General features: G+C 45.7%; 1 non-coding gene across 1 annotated transcript; it reads right to left on the reverse strand.

Moving 5' to 3' along the window:
* Positions 1-693: 693 nt before the first annotated feature.
* Positions 694-797, reverse strand: LOC136119513 (U6 spliceosomal RNA). Its single transcript, XR_010655505.1, has one exon. It is a non-coding gene; the product is annotated as a U6 spliceosomal RNA (small nuclear RNA).
* Between the last annotated feature and the right edge of the window lie 6,704 nt (positions 798-7,501).

Raw genomic sequence — 7,501 nt, forward strand, 5'->3', positions numbered from 1 at the left:
TACATTTGGCACAAGATGTTCCAGGCTCATCTTGTAATTTCCATGCCTCAGCCTTGGACTCAATCATTTGAATAATGAGTTTTAGTGGTTTTGGTGGAGAATGGTGATTAGAAACAGTGACCTGGGGACTTCCCTGGCTGTCCAGTGGTTAAGACTCCGTGCTTCCAATGCAGGGGGTGAGGGTTCGATCCCTGGTCAGGGAACTAAGACCCTGCATACCATGTGGTGAGGCCAAAAAAAAACAAAAAGAAAAACACCATGACCTGTGTGCTATGCATGCTTATTGATACAGAGCTGACACTGCTTCCAGGCTTTCCGGCAGATAGGAGTAGGAAATACATGTGTATATACGTATGTGGGTGTGTTTCGGTTAATACATGCATCTAATACAAACTCCTGCACCTATACATCCATTTAAAAACCATGAGTTTACACCAACATTTCTAATTCCAATTCAACACTCAGGGTTTACTCTAGTCTTCTCCTCTTTTCTTTTCTTTTTCTTTCTTTTTTTTTTTATAATTGTATTGCAGAGTTAAATGTTACATTTTGTATACTTCAATTATTTTGCCATGCAGCTTATGGAATCTTAGTTCCCCGACCAGGGATTGAACCCCTACCTCCAGCATTGGAAGCGTGGAGTTTTAACCACTGGACTGTCAGGGGAGTCCCCCCAGCCTTTTTTTTTTTTTTTTTACTATGGACCACTTCACGAACTTGCATGCCATACTTGCGCAGAGGCCACGCTAATCTCTGTATTGTTCCAATTTTAGTGTATGTGCTGCCCGAGCGGGCACTCCCTCTTTTCCATCAGACATTACTCTCTTCTCTGATGGTGAGAAACTGGATCCCATTGTCTCCACACTATTTCCATGTTTGCTTGGTCCGCCTGTATGTACCAATCCCTCGACCACTCAGGTCCCTCCTCGAGCCTGGCCCTACCATGGCCCCAGCCTGACCAAGGGGAGGGGGAAGAGACCAGATGCACATCTTAAGATATTATCAATCCCTTTACTTCCCCCTGCTCATCAAATAGCCTCCTCATTATAATTTGGCCTCCCGTTGAGCTTGCTTATAGGTACAGAACGAAGTGACCTTCTGGAGAAAACATTTCCCCCTTAACTCTGGGCCACAGGGAAGCTGAGATTGGATTTGCCTTCTGCTTGAAGAAAGAAGGTGCTAGTCAAAGGGCCTGGACTGCAGGACACCTTTGAAGGAGGATGCTGGAAGCATGAAAACTGGATGCTTCTCCAGCAAGAGCCCTGGGTGGGGACTCCTATACTTACTGGGGAGCCCGGCGCCCAGGTAGCTGTTCTTCAAGAGCATCCAGCTAACACCCTTCTCGTCTTCTGATTCCATCCTCAAGTACAGCAGCAACCACAAAAGCGGCATCCCTGCCAGGCATTGTGCTGGTGGCTTTGCATGTATTATCTCTTTTTGGTCCTCACGGTAATATTAGGGGGAGGCGCTGTGATGGTCCTTATTTTACAGATGAGGATACTGAGTTTTGGAGACGTGAGTGAGGACTTCCCTGGTGGCACAGTGGTTAATAATCCACCTGCCAATGCAGGGGACATGGGTTCGAGCCCTGGTCTGGGAAGATCACACGTGCCGCAGAGCAGCTACGCCTGTGAACCACAACTGCTGAGCCCGTGTGCCGCAGCTACTGAAGCCCGCGTGCCTAGAGCCCGTGCTCCTCGACAAGAGAAGCCACTGCAATGAGAAGCCCACACACTGCAACGAAGAGTAGCCCCTGCTCGCTGCAACTAGAGAAAGCCCGCGCACAGCAACGAAGACCCAACACAGCCAAAAATAAATAAATAAATAAACAAAAAACCCATATAATCTTAGAGAAGTGAGTGAACCTGCCCAAGGTCACGTGACAAACATCAAGGCCAGAGCTTGAGCCCTTGAAGTCCAGCTCCACCGGCTCCATTATCCTGCTCTGAGCCCTTGACCTCTCACTTCAGTGTTCTCTTGACCTCCACCTGTTGGTCTGACGCTACCCATGCTCTGGCTAGTTCTGTCTTTGTCCGGGAAATAGAGTCCTGGGCGCACAACAGATGTCAGTGCCAAGCTTTTTAAATAGTACCACTGTAAAAAAAAAAAAAAAAAAAAAAAAAAAAAAGTACCACTGTGTGATATTTAACAGGTGCCCCCCCCAAAAATATGTAACATACACATGTAAGTGATAAGACATAGTAATAAAATAATCCCCAGCCCGCAGACCTACCGCCCAGCTTAAACATATGCTAACAAGTGCTTTTTAATTAGGCTTAATTTTTTACATTTTTAGAGATCCTTTGTATTTTCAAAGTGCAAAACTTCTCTCAAATTCATCTCCTAACTGGAAAGCTGAATATCCCCTATAGATTAGCCAGCTCCCTCCTTTTGTCACCCTTTCTCTGAGGAGTGAGTCCTTGACTACTGTGTGTGTGTGCTTTTTCAATCACATTTCCATCAACAAATTCTGTGGGTTTTACCTTCAAAATACATCACAAATCTGACCACCCTGGCCTCCTCCCCTAATCCAAGCCACCGTCAAGGCTGGACCCCTGCAGTAGCCTCCTAGCCACTGTCCATCACTCAACCACAGTGAGCTTTAAAAAAAAAAGAAGGAGTTAAATTATGTCCCTTTCCTGCTTGGTCCTGGCCCCTGGGACATGTTTGTCCTGCCAGCTCAACCCTGAATCCTCAGCGCTGACCTAGGGCCAGGGACAGAGTCCATGGTCTTTGCCAAGGCTGACAAGGCTCCCTTCCATGGGTCTTCTCTCCACCAACCCCCTGCCCCCATTCACAGACCCTGTTGCTTCTGCCTGGAACACTCTTCCCCAGATATGCTCATGGTTCCTTCCTTCCCCCTGTAGGGCCCCTGCTCATTAGCACATTTGCCCCCTTTTATCACATTTTATAAGCATAAAAGAAATTCACATAAGCATAAAATAAAACCTACCTAAGCACATACTTTTTTTTTTTTTTTTTTTTTTGTGGTATGCGGGCTTCTCACTGTTGTGGCCTCTCCTGTTCCGGAGCACAGGCTCTGGACGCGCAGGCTCAGTGGCCATGGCTCACGGGCCCAGCCGCTCCGCGGCATGTGGGATCTTCCCAGACCGGGGCACGAACCCGTGTCCCCTGCATTGGCAGGCGGACTCTCAACCACTGCGCCACCAGGGAAGTCCTAAGCACATACTTTAAAAAAAAAATCAATAGAATGTACAATAATTTAAGGGAAAAATAAAAGGAAATGAATATTTAATATGTATTTTAACAAATAGATGTTCTGGCAGCTCTCTGCACTTATACCTAGAGTTCTTATAAATGTGACAGCCACAAAGATACAACGTGTTGACTCAGATTCCACAGAGATGTGATTTCTTAAAACAGTGAACAACTCTTTGTGGAATCCCAAACAAAACATAGTGTAACCTTCCTTCTGTATACATAGTTCTTGAATTCCTGAAGATACAATGAGTGATAAGTCTGTGTATAAAATACTTGCTGCTTATTTATAAAACCAAGTTAGGTTCTAGGTTCATATAATTATAAGCAGATTTTTCACCTACATAGATGTCTGCTGGGATATTCCAGAGTTTCACGGAGGAGGTCAGTTTTCAGCCCCTCATTGCTTCATGTGTCTTGTACATTGCAGGATGTCTGGTGTGCCTGCACCAGCCAGCTAAACACCTGGTATGCACCTGCCCGCCCTTATTGTGACAAGCAGAAAAAGCCCTGGAAATTGTCAAAATGTCCGCTAGTTGGCACGAGAGTCCAGGGTGAGAACCAGAGGTGGGCCCCCGTTTTGATTTTTCCTCTCCGCACACACCACTCCTTGACCTTGTACAGTGGTCTACATTTTTTGTTTGTGTTGCTTGTGTCTGAGACCAGAATGTGAGCTGCAGGAGGGCAGGGCTTTGTTTCTTTCGATGCCACATCTCCAGTGCCCAGAACAGCACCTGGCACATGGAGGGCGCTCAGTGAGGGAGTGGATACATGAGTGGTGTCCAAGATCACCCTAATTTCCATCCCTAGAACTCAACATTAAAGTGTGTGCAGAATCACCTCAGTAGAGAGGCTGGGAAAGGTTCTCAATGTCATGCAGCCACCAGGCGTAAGGCCTGGGTTTTGAATACCAGGCACTCACCAGCCACACGTAGAGCCTCCAGGCTATATACCCCTCCTGATAGACTCTGGGCAGGACTGTGTGTGACAGCAGAAAGAAGTCCAGCTTAGGAGCCAGAGACCCGGGTTCAAGGTGTTGTTCCGCCACCAGTTTGCTGTGTGACTTTGGGCTGGGTACTTGGCCTCAGCCTCCTTATCTATGAAGGGCAGTGTGGTAGAACCAGTCCAAAAAGCTAATTTGATACGAGGCCACGTAAACAGACATATCTATCTCAAGGGAAGAGATTTTGACTCTGCCTTAAGGCAGCCAGGCAGACCTAGGTGGGCTCAGGTGAGCCTGGAGCAGGCTCAGAAGAGAACAGCCAGCTGGAGGAAATGGGGCCATTCTGGCCTGGAGATAGAAGACCAGCCAGTGGGTAAGGGTGGGATGACTATCTGCTCCTCCCTGAAGGGCAATCAGAGGACAGAGAGTCTTGTTGGGTGTCCCAACGAAGCCTGGTACTCCTGACCAGGGGTCAGAGTCCAGGAGGGAGGTCAGTGCTCACACTGCAGAAGTTGGAAGAGAAGGACTGCTCAGGGTGACCTCAGCTTCCAGCAGGCTTTTAGAGTCCTTTCACACCAAAACACTGGGGAGATGGTCCCTGATGTCTCTTTAAGCTTGAACACCCCCCACCCCTCAGCCCCCAACTGTCTGCTTCTTAAGGCTAAGATGCCTTTTCTCTTTCCACTGGCCTTGAAAATCCATAAGGGACTTTCCTCAAGGACACCAAGGAAGAAGCTGCTCTGACCTATTCCATCAAGCCTTCTGGGGCCAGGCCTGCCTGGATATTTCTGGCTCTCCCAAAAGAAAACAAACATTTACCCACTAATATAAGCAGGCAAAATCTTTACCCAACAAAACAAACAAAGCCAGCTCCTCTAGGCCATGCCCAGCTTTCTTAATCCGGCATCCGGGAGAGGATCCTTGGCATCCAATCAACATGGATAGTCCCACTCCCAGGAGAACAGAAGGAACTAACCCCAGGGGGCAGATGAAGGTCACATTCACAATGAGAGGGCTTCAAATGTTGGATGGGCTCTTCATGGGTAGGGTTAGATACACCTCGGTAAAATACAGGAGGCCTAGTTACATTTGAATCTCAACAACAAATCCTTTTTTAAAGTATAAGTGTACCTCACAGCCCATTTGGGACATACTTATACCAAAAAATTATTCATTGTTTATCCGAGATTCCAGTGTAACTGACCTACAATATTTTTATTTGCTTGATCCGGCAACGTTTGGGGGCTGCACGTAAATACGGTAAACAACTGGGGTCTGACTGGTGTCTTAAAAGGGAGTCAGCACCTGTCAAAGAAGGACTTCGTGCAGGTAACTCAGAGACTTAGCACCTGATGTCATTTACATATGAAAACTCAGCCCCTTTGCACTAAAAAACAGCTGAAAAACTGAGAAGGTTGCTTCTGAGTAGGTATTACCATTTTAAAAGCTGCCCAGGAAGTTTGAAGTCAGTTGCAGCCTTTGGGAAATACTTTTGACTTTTTGATACTGAAGGAGTTTGAACCCATTATTCCCCTCATTTCCAAGGACAAAATCATAAGTAAGCTTTAGGGATAAAGACATTCATCCAGAACTATCTATAATAATTGCTAACACGTTCATGGCAGTGCTGTACGTAAGAGAATTGCTGAATCCTCACAATAAGATTGAAAACCAGAGAATAGCTCAGGTCCAATATCAGGGGATTAGTTACGTGAGTTGATGGTCTCGTCACCAGACAACTAGGCAGTCGTTAAAACCAATGATTCTTAAGGCTGTTACAACATAGAGGATGCTTAAAGTCTGACGATGAGAGAGGCAAAAGCAGGACACGAAATTAAAATAAAAACTTGTTACCTGTTGAGAGAAAAGACACTGGAAGGAAATAAATGCTAATCCTGATTGTTAGGTAATTTTTTCTTCCATAGTTTCCTTTTTCCAAATGTCCTTTAATAAATGTATATTCATTTTATCATTAAAACAAAGCTGAAAAGTCTTCCACGATCCTCCCTATCTTCCCAGGTAGCCAGGCAGAATCCAGAATCTACCCAAGGTTATCTCCCAGAGGCCTACACTGTGATTCTCTCATCTTCCTTCCCTACCTTCTGATGAATTAAAAATATTTAAGAAATGCCTCTCAGGTGCCAGGCACAGCCCTGCAACAGAGCAGTTGGAATACGGAGCTGAGAAACACACAAAGCCTGCCCTTGAGAGTCTTACAGCCACACTTCTATGTAGTACCTGCTAATTCACCACTCTAGACTCACCTCCTCCAGGATGCCTGCCAGGATATCCACTTCTCATAGTCTCATATAGCTCTGTACATACTCGCCTGATTTTCCTACTAGATCATGAGCTTCTTGAAGCCAGATTCTGTGTTTCTTTCTTCTGACTCCCCAGAGTATGTAATTGGCCTCAAGAGATATTTGCTAAATGAATGTTTCATATATCCTACAAACACATGGAAATAACTTGGTGGGTACTTCACCCTCTTTAGTTTGTCATTTTGATTTTCTTAGTCAGCTGCTTACCTCTTCCAGGCCTGGTCTAGCCTCTTCCAGGCCTGGTCTAGCCTCTTCCAGGCCTGGTCTAGCCTCCAGTTGCTACATACCCATATATGAGAAAGGTTAAGATTTCCTTTTGTTGTAAATGTTTTTATGGCCTCACACATCTGAACACTGAATACGTTTGTATTCATGGGCTTGAATTCATCCTCCAGAAATCTCAGACAATTAGTTTATTGTTAATATGACCCTATAAAAGCTACTTTATACATGCTCGAATTTAGTAGTTTTAGGATAAAAACAGCGCTCATTTAAGTATAAAAAAAGAAAAGCAGAGAATTTATAAACGGGGTAACCATTCAGAGCAGAGGTCAGCAAAGCTTTTCTGGAAAAGGCCAGATGTAAACGTTTTCAGCTTTGCTGGCCATACGGTCCCTGTCACAATCATTCAACTCTGTTGCTACAGGAAAGCAGCCATGGACAAGACAGAAAAGAATGGGTGTGGCTGCGTGCCAATAAACCTTGATTTGTACACACTGAAATCTGAATTTCGTGTAATTTTCGCATGACATGAATTCTTCTTCTTTGGACTTTTTTCCCCAACCATTTAAAAATGGAAGAACCATTCCCAGCTCATGGGCTGTACAAAAACCAGTGGTGGGTTTACAGCATGAGGCCAAGTTCAGCTCCAGCCTCACCAGTCACACCGACCTTGGGGCAATTCCTTAATCTCCCTGCCCCTCAGCTTCCTCGGGTGTAAAATGGGAGGAAATAAGTGTGAACCCAGCGTAGGGCTCTTACGAGGACTGACAGTGATCCTGCACGTGTACTGCGTCTA

This window comes from Phocoena phocoena, chromosome 2 (assembly GCF_963924675.1).
Source record: "Phocoena phocoena chromosome 2, mPhoPho1.1, whole genome shotgun sequence".
In the NCBI taxonomy this organism is placed as follows: Eukaryota; Metazoa; Chordata; class Mammalia; order Artiodactyla; family Phocoenidae; genus Phocoena; species Phocoena phocoena.